Here is a 17557-nt window from a genome sequence, read left to right as displayed (position 1 = left end):
TTATATAACCAACAAAATGGCAACAACACAGATGGAACGGAACCAACGTATGCTTTTAACTACAATCACAACATGACATGATAATGGAATAAGGTAACAACAAATAAATATTTGGATGGAATCTAAATATTTATAATGGTGAATAGAATCCAAACATATACATTAACTCTATAATAACTCCAAACAAGTGTTCTATACGACAATCAAAGCAACATTATAAAACATACTAGTTAAACAAGCAAAACATCATTCAACAACATGTAAATTGATCTAGGTCTAGCGATAAAACATTATTAAAGTAAAATATGATCAACTCTATTATAACAAACCAATTCATTTGTCAAACAATTAACAAGAAACTATACAAGACATGGAACAAAAGAGTGAACTACTATCCAGACATGATATGATTAAGATTAATGATCAACCACAAGTAAATATTTGGATCTATCCAAATATTTATAATGGTTCACAATAAGCAAAGACTAAACACCAATCATAATAACTATTAGCAAGCATTTCTATATAAAAAAACAAACAAATGCTATCACAAAACTAATTGGAAAATTAAATAATCAGACACATCATACAAGGCATGTGAGTATAGAATCGTAAAGAGGTCTTATCTAATAACACAAGCATTAAATATATGAGTGACCATGAGAAGATACTAAACTAGGACACTCTTTATAATAAAGGGAACAACTAATATCCAAATGACCTATGGCAAAAAGATTACCACAACATGATTTACAAAAAAGCAACAATGTGCACTAAGCATATGATAAAGACACAACTCAACTATTGAAAGGTAAACTATCCTAATCATGTGATGAGCTAATGCAACATGTGCCAAACACTCATAACACTAACATGAGACAAGTCAAGCACATATGAGCAACACAAGTGCAACTATAACATATGGAACATCATAAGACATGAAAGATCACTTGCATGAACAACATCTAGATATACAACAATGCAACAATTAGATACAATGTATAATGCTAAGTATGAATGATCATCACACGAGATGCCAAAGTATGATACTAATAGAATACAACTCACAAAATGAGATAACTTAGTTGATATCGACTAACATGAATATCAAGAATGGCAAGAGCACACAACCTCACATACTAGTTATCTCATATAAACACACGGACATAGTTATGTCCTATAAGCACATGGACATGTCATACTAATCATTTAGGCAAGTTAGACAACTAGATCACGACATCAAGTAATGTACTATACTAGCATGAGTGAAAATGACAAGCACCTCTATTTGTTACAATCTATAGTTGCAAAGACATAAGATACACCACTAGGCATGATCTAATACATGAACTGGATCACACATGCTATACAATCTAGTTATGCAGTCGCATCATCATGCGGGGTATTGATCAAGCATAAAACTTAAGTCATAGGAGATCATACACTGGTAACATGTATCTCTAACAAGAAAGGGCTAACCATATGTGCGATCAAAAAGTACAAACTAGCGATTATATAACACACCAAACATCTATAAGAAAGAACTGACCTAGGCAATCATATGTTATACGACAAGAACCACAACAGGTTTATTCTCAAACAAGAATCATTTCATTTGAATTCTGGCATAAAAGAACTATGCAACAACATGTACGAATGAACATCCATCTAGACATCACAATGATTTTGAACCAATAGAACAAAATGTGACATGGATGAAATTGAATATGTAAACCATATCCGAGATCGCCGTGCTAAACAAAATAAATGAAAATGATCAAACATGAACTATTCCATAATTAAATAAATCAAGCCAATCTTAGAACAATCTTACATTTACCTACACATGGTAATAAATTGCGAAAAACCTAGTATATTCGTAGCCATGTCATACGACTTCGTACGACACGAAACAAAAATATCAACATGATCAACAACCTAGAGCATGGCATGACTTTAATCCATAGAACACACATGCAACATATTTGAGAGTGATTCTAGAAGCCATAGCTAACATATTTGCATGCTATTAGAATTAAATAATTAAACAACACATCGATAATATCTAGTCACCCATAAAAAATCTAGATAAAAAATAAAAAGAATAAACATGACAATAGTTCACAAATATTAGTACGCATGCACAAAAAAAAGAACTGAAGGAAATATGCCCTAGAGGCAATAATAAAGTTATTATTTATTTCCTTATATCATGATAAATGTTTATTATTCATGCTAGAATTGTATTAACCGGAAACATAATACATGTGTAAATACATAGACAAATAGAGTGTCACTAGTATGCCTCTACTTGACTAGCTCGTTAATCGAAGATGGTTATGTTTCCTAACCATAGACATGAGTAATCATTTGATTAACGGGATCACATCATTAGGAGAATGATGTGATTGACATGACCCATTCCATTAGCTTAGCACCCGATCGTTTAGTATGTTGCTACTGCTTTCTTCACGACTTATACATGTTCCTATGACTATGAGATTATGCAACTCCCGTTTACCGGAGGAACACTTTGTGTGCTACCAAATGTCACAACATAACTGGGTGATTATAAAGGTGCTCTACAGGTGTCTCCAAAGGTACATGTTGGGTTGGCATATTTCGAGATTAGTATTTGTCACTCTGATTGTCGGAGAGGTATCTCTGGACCCTCTCGGTAATGCACATCACTTAAGCCTTGCAACCAATGTAACTAATAAGTTAGTTGCAAAATGATGTATTACAGAACGAGTAAAGAGACTTTCCGGTAACGAGATTGAACTACGTATTGAGATACCGACGATCGAATCTCGGGCAAGTAACATACCGATGACAAAGGGAACAAACGTATGTTGTTATGCGGTCTGACCGATAAAGATCTTCGTAGAATATGTAGATGCCAATATGAGCATCCAGGTTCCGCTATTGGTTATTGACCAGAGACGTGTCTCGGTCATGTCTACATTGTTCTCGAACCCGTAGGGTCCGCACGCTTAACATTATGATGACAGTTTCATTATGAGTTTATATATTTTGATGTATCGAAGGTTGTTCGGAGTCCCGGATATGATCACGGACTTGACTAGGAGTCTCGAAATCGTCGAGACATAAAGATCGATATATTGGAGGACTATATTTGGACACCGGAAAGGTTCCGGGTGAGATTGGGACAATACCGGATCACAGGGAGGTTATCGAAACCCCCCGGGAGGTATATGGGCCTTAGTGGAAAGGAGGGGAAAGATCAAGGGAGGCCCCCCCAAGCCCAATCCGAATTGGGAGGGGGCCGGCCCCCCTTTCCTTCCTCCCTCCTTCCTCTTCCTTCCCTCTCCTACTCCTAATAGGAAAAAGGGGAGTCCTACTCCCTGTGGGAGTTGGACTCCCCCTTAGGGCATGCCACCCTCCTTGGCCGGCCCCCTCCTCCACTCCTTTATATACGGGGGCAGGGGGCACCCCATAGACACAACAGTTGATCATTGATCTCTTAGCTGTGTGCGGTGCCCCCCTCCACCATAGTCCTTGATTATATTGTAGCGGTGCTTAGGCGAAGCCCTGCGACGGTAAAACATCAAGATCGTCACCATGCCGTCGTGCTGACGGAAATCATCCCCGACACTTTGCTGGATCGGAGTCCGGGGATCGTCATCTAGCTGAACGTGTGCTAAAACTCGGAGGTGCCGTAATTTCGGTGCTTGATCGGTTGGGCCGTGAAGACATATGACTACATCAACCGCGTTGTGCTAACACATCCACTTCCGGTCTACGAGGGTACGTAGACAACACTCTCCCCTCTCGTTGCTATGCATCACCATGATCTTGCGTGTGCGTAGGATTTTTTTTGAAATTACTACGTTCCTCAACAGTGGCATCAGAGCCTAGGTTTTATGCGTTGATGTTATGCACGAGTAGAACACAAGTCAGTTGTGGGCGATATAAGTCATACTGCTTACCAGCATGTCATACTTTGGTTCGGCGGTATTGTTGGATGAAGCGGCCCGGACCGACATTACGCGTACGCTTACGCGAGACTGGTTCTACCGACGTGCTTTGCACACTGGTGGCTGGCGGGTGTCAGTTTCTCCAACTTTAGTTGAACCGAGTGTGGCTACGCCCGGTCCTTGCGAAGGTTAAAACAACACCAACTTGACAAACTATCGTTGTGGTTTTGATGCGTAGGTAAGAACGGTTCTTGCTAAGCCCGTAGCAGCCACGTAAAACTTGCAACAACAAAGTAGAGGACGTCTAACTTGTTTTTGCAGGGCATGTTGTGATGTGATATGGTCAAGACATGATGCTAAATTTTATTGTATGAGATGATCATGTTTTGTAACCGAGTTATCGTCAACTGGCAGGAGCCATATGGTTGTCGCTTTATTGTATGCAATGCAATCGTGCTGTAATGCTTTACTTTATCACTAAGCGGTAGTGATAGTCGTGGAAGCATAAGATTGGCAAGACGATAACGATGCTACGATGGAGATCAAGGTGTCACGCCGGTGACGATGGTGATCATGACGATGCTTCGGAGATGGAGATCACAAGCACAAGATGATGATGACCATATCATATCACTTATATTGATTGCATGTGATGTTTATCTTTTATGCATCTTATCTTGCTTTGATTGACGGTAGCATTATAAGATGATCTCTCACTAAATTTCAAGATAAAAGTGTTCTCCCTGAGTATGGACCGTTGCCAAAGTTCGTCGTGCCTAGACACCACGTGATGATTGGGTGTGATAAGCTCTACGTCCATCTACAACGGGTGCAAGCCAGTTTTGCACACGCAGAATACTCAGGTTAAACTTGACGAGCCTAGCATATGCAGATATGGCCTCGGAACACTGAGACTGAAAGGTTGAGCGTGAATCATATAGTAGATATGATCAACATAGTGATGTTCACCATTGAAAACTACTCCATTTCACGTGATGATCGGTTATGGTTTAGTTGATTTGGATCACGTGATCACTTAGAAGATTAGAGGGATGTCTTTCTAAGTGGGAGTTCTTAAGTAATATGATTAATTAAACTTAAATTTATCATGAACTTAGTACCTGATAGTATCTTGCTTGTTTATGTTTGATTGTAGTTAGATGGCCCGTGCTGTTGTTCCATTGAATTTTAATGCGTTCCTTGAGAAAGCAAAGTTGAAAGATGATGGTAGCAATTATACGGACTGGGTCCGTAACTTGAGGATTATCCTCATTGCTGCACAGAAGAATTACGTCCTGGAAGCACCGCTGGGTGCCAGGCCTGCTGCTGAAACAACACCAGATGTTATGAATGTCTGGCAGAGAAAAGCTGATGACTACTCGATAGTTCAGTGTGCCATGCTTTACGGCTTAGAATCGGGACTTCAACGACGTTTTGAACGTCATGGAGCATATGAGATGTTCCAGGAGTTGAAGTTAATATTTCAAGCAAATGTCCCGATTGAGAGATATGAAGTCTCCAATAAGTTCTATAGCTGCAAGATGGAGGAGAACAGTTCTGTCAGTGAGCATATACTCAAAATGTCTGGGTATAATAATCACTTAATTCAACTGGGAGTTAACTTCCGGATGATTGCGTCATTGACATAATTCTCCAATCACTTCCACCTAGCTACAAGAGCTTCGTGATGAACTATAATATGCAAGGGATGAATAAGACAATTCCCGAGCTCTTTGCAATGCTAAAAGCTGCGGAGGTAGAAATCAAGAAGGAGCATCAAGTGTTGATGGTCAACAAGAGCACTAGTTTCAAGAAAAAAGGCAAGGGGAAGAAGAAGGGGAACTTCAAGAAGAATAGCAAGCAAGTTGCTGCTCAGGAGAAGAAACCCAAGTCTGGACCTAAGCCTGAAACTGAGTGCTTCTACTGCAAGCAGACTGGTCACTGGAAGCGGAACTGCCCCAAGTATTTGGCGGATAAGAAGGATGGCAAGGTGAACGAAGGTATATGTGATATACATGTTATTGATGTGTACCTTACTAGAGCTCGCAGTAGCACCTGGGTATTTGATACTGGTTCTGTTGCTAATATTTGCAACTCGAAACAGGGACTACGGATTAAGCGAACACCGGCGAAGGACGAGGTAACGATGCGCGTGGGAAATGGTTCCAAAGTCGATGTGATCGCAGTCGACACGCTACCTGTACATCTACCATTGGGATTAGTATTAGACCTAAATAATTGTTATTTGGTGCCAGCGTTGAGCATGAACATTATATCTGGATCTTGTTTGATGCGAGACGGTTATTCATTTAAATCAGAGAATAATGGTTGTTCTATTTATATGAATAATATCTTTTATGGTCATGCACCCTTGAAGAGTGGTCTATTCTTGATGAATATCGATAGTAGTGATGCACATATTCATAATGTTGAAGCCAAAAGATGCAGAGTTGATAATGATAGTGCAACTTATTTGTGGCACTGCCGTTTAGGTCATATCGGTGTAAAGCACATGAAGAAACTCCATACTGATGGACTTTTGGAACCACTTGATTATAAATCACTTGGTACTTGCGAACCGTGGCTCATGGGCAAGATGACTAAAACGCCGTTCTCCGGTACTATGGAGAGAGCAACAGATTTTTTAGAAATCATACATACAGATGTATGTGGTCTAATGAATGTTGAAGCTCGTGGCGGATATCGTTATTTTCTCACCTTCACAGATGATTTAAGCATATATGGGTATATCTACTTAATGAAACATAAGTCTGAAACATTTGAAAAGTTCAAAGAATTTCAGAGTGAAGTTGAAAATCATCGTAACAAGAAAATAAAATTTCTACGATCTGATCGTGGAGGAGAATATTTGAGTTACGAGTTTGGTTTACATTTGAAACAATGCGGAATAGTTTCGCAACTCATGACACCCGGAACACCACAGCATAATGGTGTGTCCGAACGTCGTAATCATACTTTACTTGATATGGTGCGATCTATGATGTCTCTTACAGATTTACCGCTATCGTTTTGGGGTTATGCTTTAGAGACGGCCGCATTCACGTTAAATAGGGCACCATCAAAATCCGTTGAGACGACGCCTTATGAACTATGGTTTGGGAAGAAACCAAAGTTGTCGTTTCTGAAAGTTTGGGGCTGCGATGCTTATGTGAAAAAGCTTCAACCTGATAAGCTCGAACCCAAATCAGAGAAATGTGTCTTCATAGGATACCCGAAGGAGACTGGTGGGTACACCTTCTATCACAGATCCGAAGGCAAGACATTTGTTGCTAAGAATGGATCCTTTCTAGAGAAGGAGTTTCTCTCAAAAGAAGTGAGTGGGAGGAAAGTAGAACTTGATGACGTAACTATACCTGCTCCCTTATTGGAAAGTAGCACATCACAGAAACCGGTTTCTGTGACACCTACACCAATTAGTGAGGAATCTTATGATGATGATCATGAAACTTCAGAACAAGTTACTACTGAACCTCGTAGATCAACCAGAGTAAGATCCGCACCAGAGTGGTACGGTAATCCTATTCTGGAAGTCATGCTACTAGATCATGATGAACCTACGAACTATGAAGAAGCGATGGTGAGCCCAGATTCCGCAAAATGGCTTGAAGCCATGAAATCTGAAATGGGATCCATGTGTGAGAACAAAGTGTGGACTTTGGTTGACTTACCCAATGATCGGCAAGCAATTGAGAATAAATGGATCTTCAAGAAGAAGACTGATGCTGACGGTAATGTTACTGTCTACAAAGCTCGACTTGTCGCAAAAGGTTTTTGACAAGTTCAAGGGATTGACTACGATGAGACCTTCTCACCCGTAGTGATGCTTAAGTCTGTCCGAATCATGTTAGCAATTGCCGCATTTTATGATTATGAAATTTGGCAAATGGATGTCAAAACTGCATTCCTGAATGGATTTCTAGAAGAAGAGTTGTATATGATGCAGCCGGAAGGTTTTGTCGATCCAAAGGGAGCTAACAAAGTGTGCAAGCTCCAGCGATCCATTTATGGACTGGTGCAAGCATCTCGAAGTTGGAATAAACGCTTTGATAGTGTGATCAAAGCATTTGGTTTTATACAGACTTTTGGAGAAGCCTGTATTTACAAGAAAGTGAGTGGGAGCTCTGTAGCATTTCTGATATTATATGTGGATGACATATTGCTAATCGGAAATGATATAGAATTTCTGGATAGCATAAAGGGATATTGAATAAGAGTTTTTCAATGAAAGACCTCGGTGAAGCTGCTTACATATTGGGCATTAAGATCTATAGAGATAGATCAAGACGCTTAATTGGACTTTCACAAAGCACATACCTTGACAAAGTTTTGAAGAAGTTCAAAATGGATCAAGCAAAGAAAGGATTCTTGCCTGTGTTACAAGGTGTGAAGTTGAGTAAGACTCAATGTCCGACCACTGCAGAAGATAGAGAGAAAATGAAAGATATTCCCTATGCTTCAGCCATAGGCTCTATCATGTATGCAATGCTGTGTACCAGACCTGATGTGTGCCTTGCTATAAGTCTAGCAGGGATGTACCAAAGTAATCCAGGAGTGGATCACTGGACAGCGGCCAAGAACATCCTGAAATACCTAAAAAGGACTAAGGATATGTTTCTCGTATATAGAGGTGACAAAGAGCTCATCGTAAATGGTTACGTTGATGCAAGCTTTGACACTGATCCAGACGATTCTAAATCGCAAACCGGATACGTATTTATATTAAACGGTGGAGCTGTCAGTTGGTGCAGTTCTAAACAAAGCGTCATGGCGGGATCTACATGTGAAGCAGAGTACATAGCTGCTTCGGAAGCAGCAAACGAAGGAGTCTGGATGAAGGAGTTCATATCCAATCTAGGTGTCATACCTAGTGCATCGGGTCCAATGAAAATGTTTTGTGACAATAATGGTGCAATTGCCTTGGCAAAGGAATCCAGATTTCACAAGAGAACCAAGCACATCAAGAGACGCTTCAATTCCATCCGGGATCTAGTCCAGGTGGAAAACATAGAGATTTGCAAGGTACATACGGATCTGAATGTAGCAGACCCATTGACTAAGCCTCTTCCACGAGCAAAACATGATCAGCACCAAGGCTCCATGGGTGTTAGAATCATTACTGTGTAATCTAGATTATTGACTCTAGTGCAAGTGGGAGACTGAAGGAAATATGCCCTAGAGGCAATAATAAAGTTATTATTTATTTCCTTATATCATGATAAATGTTTATTATTCATGCTAGAATTGTATTAACCGGAAACATACTACATGTGTGAATACATAGACAAACAGAGTGTCACTAGTATGCCTCTACTTGACTAGCTCGTTAATCGAAGATGGTTATGTTTCCTAACCATAGACATGAGTTGTCATTTTATTAACGGGATCACATCATTAGGAAAATGATGTGATTGACATGACCCATTCCATTAGCTTAGCACCCGATCGTTTAGTATGTTGCTATTGCTTTCTTCATGACTTATACATGTTCCTATGACTATGAGATTATGCAACTCCCGTTTACCGGAGGAACACTTCTTGTGCTACCAAACGTCACAACATAACTGGGTGATTATAAAGGTGCTATACAGGTGTCTCCAAAGGTACATGTTGGGTTGGCGTATTTCGAGATTAGGATTTGTCACTCTGATTGTCGGAGAGGTATCTCTGGGCCCTCTCGGTAATGCACATCACTTAATCCTTGCAAGCAATGCAACTAATAAGTTAGTTACAAAATGATGTATTACAGAACGAGTAAAGAGACTTGCTGGTAACGAGATTGAACTAGGTATTGAGATACCGACGATCGAATCTCGGGCAAGTAACATGCCGATGACAAAGGGAACAAACATATGTTTTTATGCGGTCTGACCGATAAAGATCTTCGTAGAATATATAGGAGCCAATATGTGCATCCAGGTTCCGCTATTGGTTATTGACCAGAGACGTGTCTCGGTCATGTCTACATTGTTCTCGAACCCGTAGGGTCCGCACGCTTAACGTTACGATGACAGTTTCATTATGAGTTTATATATTTTGATGTACCTAAGGTTGTTCGGAGTCCCAGATGTGATCACGTACTTGACGAGGAGTCTCGAAATGGTCGAGACATAAAGATCGATATATTGGACGACTATATTTGGACACCAGAAAGGTTCCGAGTGAGATTGGGACAATATCGGATCACCGGGAGGTTATCGGAACCCCTCGGGAGGTATATGGGCCTTAGTGGAAAGGAGGGGAAATGAGCAAGGGAGGGGGCGTGCCCCCCCAAGCCCAATCCGAATTGGGAGGGGGCCGGCCCCCCCTTTCCTTCCTCCCTCCTTCCTCTTCCTTCCCTCTCCTACTCCTAATAGGAAAGAGGGGAGTCCTACTCCCTGTGGGAGTTGGACTCCCCCTTAAGGCGTGCGACCCTCCTTGCACGGCCCCCTCCTCCACTCCTTTATATACGGGGGCAGGGGGCACCCCATAGACACAACAGTTGATCATTGATCTCTTAGCTGTGTGCGGTGCCCCCCTCCACCATAGTCCTCGATAATATTGTAGCAGTGCTTAGGCGAAGCCATGCGACGGTAAAACATCAAGATCGTCACCACGCCGTCGTGCTGACGGAACTCATCCCCGACACTTTGCTGGATCGGAGACCGGGGATCGTCATCGAGCTGAACGTGTGCCAAAACTCGGAGGTTCCGTAGTTTCGGTGTTTGATCGGTCGGGTCGTGAAGACGTACGACTACATCAACCGCGTTGTGCTAACACTTCCGCTTCCGGTCTACGAGGGTACGTAGACAACACTCTCCCCTCTCGTTGCTATGCATCACCATGATCCTGCGTGTGCGTAGGATTTTTTTTGAAATTACTACGTTCCCCAACAAGAATACATACTATCAAAAATTATCGAGCCAAAACAACGTACATCTATTTCAACAATTTAAACAAAAGTAAAATAAATCTATTAAATCATATATTAAATCATAGTTTACTCCTAACATTATAAAATAATTATGAGCGACTCATAGACATGTCATGAGAATATGATAAATAACGTATTAACCAAACAAACAAAAATATCACCGATCAACAAACAATAAACATACACCACATCCGATTGACCAAACAAGTAATCTAACACCTCCATGGGGTTACGAAGATCCTAGGGAATGTTTCATCTGTGGGACATGAACTCATATGATGAACAAAAATAAAGAAACGCGTGACAGTCGTCAGATGGCTTTTGATTTTGGATGCGCGCAGCCAACGACAAGGCAGGGCTGAAACATGATGTCTAACAGAGGAACAAGTTCTAGGAAAGTAAGCCTGCAAAAGGAATTGAAGAAGTGCTCACCGAGTTTGACAAAATAGTGCGATTAACTCGATGAACAGTGTACACGGACATGCAGAATTCTCCGTCTGTGGTCGACGGATCACGTTCTTTCTTCTCTGAATGGATTCATGGTGTGGAGATGAAGCTTAGGGCGCAAGGGAGCTGATGGAGATGGTCTACATCACTGGGAACGAGCAACGGCGTCTATGGAGCTTCAAAGTTCAGGGAGAGTTCTTAGAGAGAGAGAGGAGGAAGGAAGAGGGCAGGAGTGCTATGTGAATGGAAGAGAAGATTGAGGCGCTGAATATGATGGCTTTAGTTTTGGTAACTGATGGGATTGATGGGAATTAAGAGGAGAGGAGGGATCGTGGCTGTTGAGGTTTCCTCTTCCATGACTTGTGAACATACAGGAAGGAGAGGAGGTTCGCTAGGTTGGGAGAGATGGGCCAGATTGGCCAGGCCCATGAGGAAGGAGGGAAGCAGGAGAAAAATTAGAGAGGGAGTTGTTGCGCTACAGTCCAAGAGATATGGAGAAAGAAATTAAATATATTTTCCTTCTTAGGAAAATCTAGAAAAGGAATAGAAGCTAACAAATTCAAAAGAAGTTCCAAATACATATGCGCATAATTTAATATGCTGAAGGGAGAAAACCAAAACCCAACTAAAAGAGAAGAACAAACTCAATTTAAATTTAAGTTCGCATTATGTCAAATTAAATCCTCCAAATTATAAAAGTTCGATTTAAGATTTCTTAACAAATAAAACAAATGAAATTTTCTCGCCTTGATTTTTGAAAAAAAACTTAAACATTCTGAGAATCGGGATGTTACATGGACGAGCGATGGTCTTTCCCTACCAATCTACCCCCTAGGAGCATGCGCGTAGTGCTTGGTTTTGATGACTTGTAGATTTTTGCAATAAGTATGTGAGTTCTTTATGACTAATGTTGAGTCCATGGATTATACGCACTCTCACCCTTCCATCATTTCTAGCCTCTTCGGTACCGTGCATTGCCCTTTCTCACCTTGAGAGTTGGTGCAAACTTCGCCGGTGCAACCAAACCCCGTGATATGATACGCTCTATCACACATAAGCCTCCTTATATCTTCCTCAAAACAGCCACCATACTTACCTATTATGGTATTTCCATAGCCATTCCAAGATATATTGCCATGCAACTTTCCACCGTTCCATTTATTATGACACGCATCATCATTGTCATATTGCCATGCATGATCATGTAGTTGACATCGTATTTGTGGCTAAGCCACTGTTCATAAGTTTTCATACATGTCACTCTTGATTCATTGCATATCCCGGTACACCGCCGGAGGCATTCACATAGAGTCATATTTTGTTCTATGTATTGAGTTGTAAGTAAAAAGAAGTGTGATGATCATCATTATTAGAGCATTGTCCCAGTGAGGAAAGGATGATGGAGACTATGATTCCCCCACAAGTCGGGATGAGACTCCGGACGAAAAAAAATAAAAAAAGAGAAAAGAGTAAGAAAGGCAAGTAAAATTGGATAATATATCAAATGAGTAAGAAAGACAAGTAAAATTGTCAACAAACTTGGCTTGCAGTAGTAATCGGGGTCAGTGTCACTACGACCAACAATACAAAATGACTAGTGTCTGTTCCTAGGGCCAAAATTTTGAAACCCCTGTGAAATTTACAGGTACTAAAGATTACTGAAATACATCTGAACCATTAAGTGTAGGTAGCACTAAGCACAGAAAAAACCCTAATGATAGTCCTGCCTAATGAGTAATGAATCAATTAGAAAATGGGTGATGACGAGTGGCTGCTGAGTGTTGATGACGTATCTCAGGATAAATCGAGTTGGCTTAGTGGGTGCTGCACGCCTGAGCCCTGAACGGACTGGGTAGGTAGGCACATCGGCGCGCCCGGGAAGCGGTGACGCTGTTGGGTGAGCGGCTCCTGACCTCCTGTTAGTCCGGCATCTCCTCCTAGAGTCATGCCATCCAGGGATGGCAAGTCGCCGGCGAGGCAGGCGGCTGGGGGCTTGTAGAGATCGGAAGCACGCAGCAGAACAGAGGGGAATCAGGGCATGGGACGAACCAAAATCCCAGGGTGGGCCGGCCCACGTGGGCACCCTGTAGAGATACACACCCAAGCGGCGAACATGCATTTTCGAAACTAATTTAGGAACATTTAGCTGACCAATTAAACGACTCTGTTTTAATAATATCAGATTCGTATTTGAACAACTAAGCTTGTTTAGCTTGATGGGTGGAGCAATGCTATTATGACACGAAGCACGTATTCTGACCGTATAGTGATCATAAAAGGGGGAAACTCTAAGCATATTTTTTTAGCAAAAGAGGGTTTCCCCTCCAATTTCTATTAAAGAAACCACCACGGAACCAACATGATCAATTAAACCGTATTATGACTGTTCCATGGCAGATTTGAAGCTGCAAACCGAAGAAATGATATTTAGCAGCCATTGTTTGCTTCGAACTACGAACTAAATTCTAAGATCTGAAAAGAAAGTAGAGTAACCAAGTTAAGATCTATTTTCTGGTTCAGATCAAAAAGTTGAGGAGATATTGTCGGTGTCAAAATCAGCGGATCTCGGGTAGGGGGTCCCGAACTGTGCGTCTACGATCGATGGTAACAGGAGACAGGGGACACGATGTTTACCCAGGTTCGGGCCCTCTCTATGGAGGTAATACCCTATGTCCTGCTTGATTGATCTTGATGAATATGAGTGTTACAAGAGTTGATCTACCATGAGATGTAATGGCTAAACCCTAGAATCCTAGCTTGTATGACTATGATAATGAGTATATCCTTCCGGACTAACCCCTCCGATTTATATAGACACCCCGGGGGGGGGGATCTAGGGTTACATAGAGTCGGTTACCTAAGAAGAAATCTCCATAGTCGGTTGCCAAGCTTGCCTTCCACGCCAAGGAGAGTCCAATCCGGACACATGTACAGTCTTCGGCCTTCATGTCTTCTCAGCCCATCAGTCCGGCCCATGGATAACAGGCCAGACGCCTGAGGACCCCTTAGTCTAGGACTCCCTCAGTAGCCCCTGAACCTGGTTTCAATGACGAGGAGTCTGGCGCGCAGATTGTCTTCGACATTGCAAGGAGGTTTCCCCTTTCTGAACTCCTAGTTGATCTTCAGATGTGATGATTGTATCCGGTCTAGTATACATAACCGCAGAGGATATAATATTTTACGAGTTCAACCCATTGGCCACTTTTTGGTAATATGACACCACGCTTGCCCGGCCACTACTTGCGAACCGTTTTAGCCGGCCCGTCGCCCCACGTCCCAAGACATGGCTTTATTGGCGCGTCTTATCCAAGCGGAGATCGTGCGTCCTGATACGTCTCTGTCGGATTTCGGGTTCCGGCAGACCCTTGAGGTTCGAACACTAGGGTGCGCGCGGAGATTTCGCTTCCTACCTACCTGCACCCCTCCGCCTCGCCAAGATCTAAGCTATGGAAAGAACAACACAAGGGACATAGGGTTTATACTGGTTCGGGCCACCGTTTTGGTGTAATACCCTACTCCAGTTTGTGGTGTGGTGGATTGCCTCTTGGGATGATGATGATGAATGATACAAGGAAGAATAGCCTCGTGAGGGTCTGTTCTTGGCTGGGGCGATGAACTGCTGGGAGGAGTTCAGCCACCCTTCTCTCTCTCTCTCTGATCGAATCCCCCTCCTCGGTGGGTGTATGGTCCCATTTATAGAGGCCCTGGTCCTCTTCCCAAATATCGAGCGGGAAGGGAGCCAACAATGGCGGGCTAATTTGAAGGGGGACAGCTAGTACTAGATACCTTGACAAAAGTAGTCTTCGCCTGCACAAAGCTCTGGTGGTGACGCCATCTTGGGCTCCACAATGACCTCCGTCTTGCAGTCCTCCTGGTCTTGATCTTGCTGCACCGAAATGGCAACCTTTGCCTGATGCCTTGGTACTCCGCGGCTGCGCTTGCCCCCTTTGCACCAAAGAGGAAGGGAGGACACTGCGCGGGCTGGCACCCACCTGGCGCCCTTGGTCGTCATGGCTTGTGTCATGGGCACCTCGTGAGGCACCCCGCCTTGATCTCCCCACCTCATCACGAGCCAGCCTGGTGAGGCCGTGCCTGAGGAAGCTCCGTGTCGTCCGCCCCGCGAGGCTTGGCCCCTCGCGAGGGTCTTGGGTCCGTGTTGACGAAGATGGGCCATGCCGGGCCCCCTTTTAAGCCACGCCGCAGGCCGCAGGCAGACAAGTCTGGGGACCCCCGTTCCCAGAACGCCGACAGTAGCCCCCGGGCCCAAGGCGCGCCCGGACTTGGTCGTGCAGGGAGGCGGAAGGGCAAGAGCGAAGCGCCGCGGGCCCTAACAGCCTGCGGTCTTGGGCGCCGCGTGGCGGTTGATTGGACGTGGGCGTATCCACTTCCCCATGGCGCCTCGGCAACTGCACGGACTGGACAAGTCCCTGCATGCAAAGCGGGTCATGATTACCTGTGATAGTGGGGGTCGATGGTTGGCCTTCACCGGCTATAAGTACGGATTGGTGCACGCCCTTCCAGTTCATTCCCCCTTGCTTCTCCTTCTTCTTCATGGCCCCGGCGAGGAGGTTATCGGCCGCAGAGAAGGGGAAGGCTCACCAGGTAGAGCCCGCATCTTCCCCGCCCAAGCGCGGCCGAGGGCGCCCTCGCAAGCATCCTGTGGCCTCCACGGCAGCTCCCCGCGGCCACGGAGACGATTCCCAGCATGGTGACGGTCGGACTGCTGCGGCCGGGGGGCGCGCTTTGGTCGCGCGTCCCCCTAGGTCACGCTTTCGCACTGCAGAGGTGCTGCCGGAGTTCATCGTGTGGTCGGCGGAGCCGACTAGCACCCGGCTTCCGCTTCCTCGCTTCCTACTTGGCGAGCTTTCGGCCGGTGCCCCGGGCGGCCTCTGGCTCCAGGCTGACGGCTGGTGCAGCCGGGCCTCAAGGGCTTCACTGGAGGTTTCCGCAGCTGGGAGCCTGGCCTTGGCCCGCGGTTGGCAGACGTTTGCCCGCGCGCGCGGCCTGAGGCATTGGTGCACCCTGCACTTCAAGTTTGACGGTGATGCCACCCTCTATGTGAGGGTGTTTGGGGAAGATGGTCGCCGCGCGGGGTGCTACCTTGAGGACGACGACCGTGGCCGGGAACCCAGCTCCGACGACGATGGAGAGGATAGTGCTCGCGTGCCTGGCGGCGCTCAGGGTTCCTCAAGCTTCTCCGGTTCTTCTTCAAGCGGCGACTCTTCTAGCGGTGGCCGCGGTCAGCCTCCACACCGTCGTATCTGCTTGGGGGGTGGTGGCGTGTCTGCCTGCCGTCACGCCTCGGTGAAGCGCGAGAGGGAGTCCGCCTGGGCCCCTGGGGTGGCTCGAGTCCTCCCTGCAGGACGGTGTGAGGCGGGCTGCGCCTGACTTGTTCTTTCTTTTCCTTTTTCGTGCGCAAAAAGACAGTAGTGTGGAGCCCCGAGGGGGCGTGTTTGGGTTATTGCTGTTAATCATCATTTGCTTCCGTTATCGTGCCTTCCGACTTCGTGCCCGCGCATGGGTAGCTCCCGGCCCCAGCCGTGGGGGGCGACCGACCCAGGCCATGTGTACGTGTCGCGGTGCCCGTGGGGCACGGACTGGAGGGTTGCTCCTGCAATGGGCCCAGATCGCGAAACCCTTGAATGACTAGGGTAGGAACACTCGCGAGGGCGCTCAGCTGCCCCCTTCCCTCGCGAGGCCTTGCAAAAGAGAAATCAAGGCAGGAGAGCGAAAAGTCGAAGAACCACAAGACAAAGACGACAACAACTTCAATAAAACCTCGAATGAGAAGGAATAAGCCAACTGCGGAAAGCAAATGAAAAGCCGCGTCTGGCACCTAATCTAGTCTTCGATGTCTTCTCACCAGCACGGAGCTAAGTGCTACCACTGGGCGTGGGAGGGAGCCCCAGGGCCTGAGGCCGACGCTCCTGAGACTCAGGGGCGTGTACAGCCCCAACTCATTATTACGTGAGAGTGTCACGGGCGGCGAGCTTCACAGGTGTTGGCCTTCTTCACAGGCTCCGGGCCTTTTCCAAAACACGACAGCTTCACAGGCATTCGCCTTCTTCACAGGCTCCGGGCCTTTTCCAAAACGCGACAGCTTCACAGGCATTCGCCTTCTTCACAGGCTCCGGGCCTTTTCAAAAACACGACAGCTTCACAGGCATTCGCCTTCTTCACAGGCTCCGGGCCTTTTCCAAAACACAACAGCTTCACAGGCATTCGCCTTCTTCACAGGCTC

The sequence above is a fragment of the Triticum urartu genome, chromosome 3A, assembly GCF_056163025.1.
Source record: "Triticum urartu cultivar PI428250 chromosome 3A, HENAU_Tu73, whole genome shotgun sequence".
Classification (NCBI taxonomy): Eukaryota; Viridiplantae; Streptophyta; class Magnoliopsida; order Poales; family Poaceae; genus Triticum; species Triticum urartu.
The sequence above is the reverse complement of the archived record's forward strand: the minus strand, read 5'-3'. Positions refer to the sequence as shown.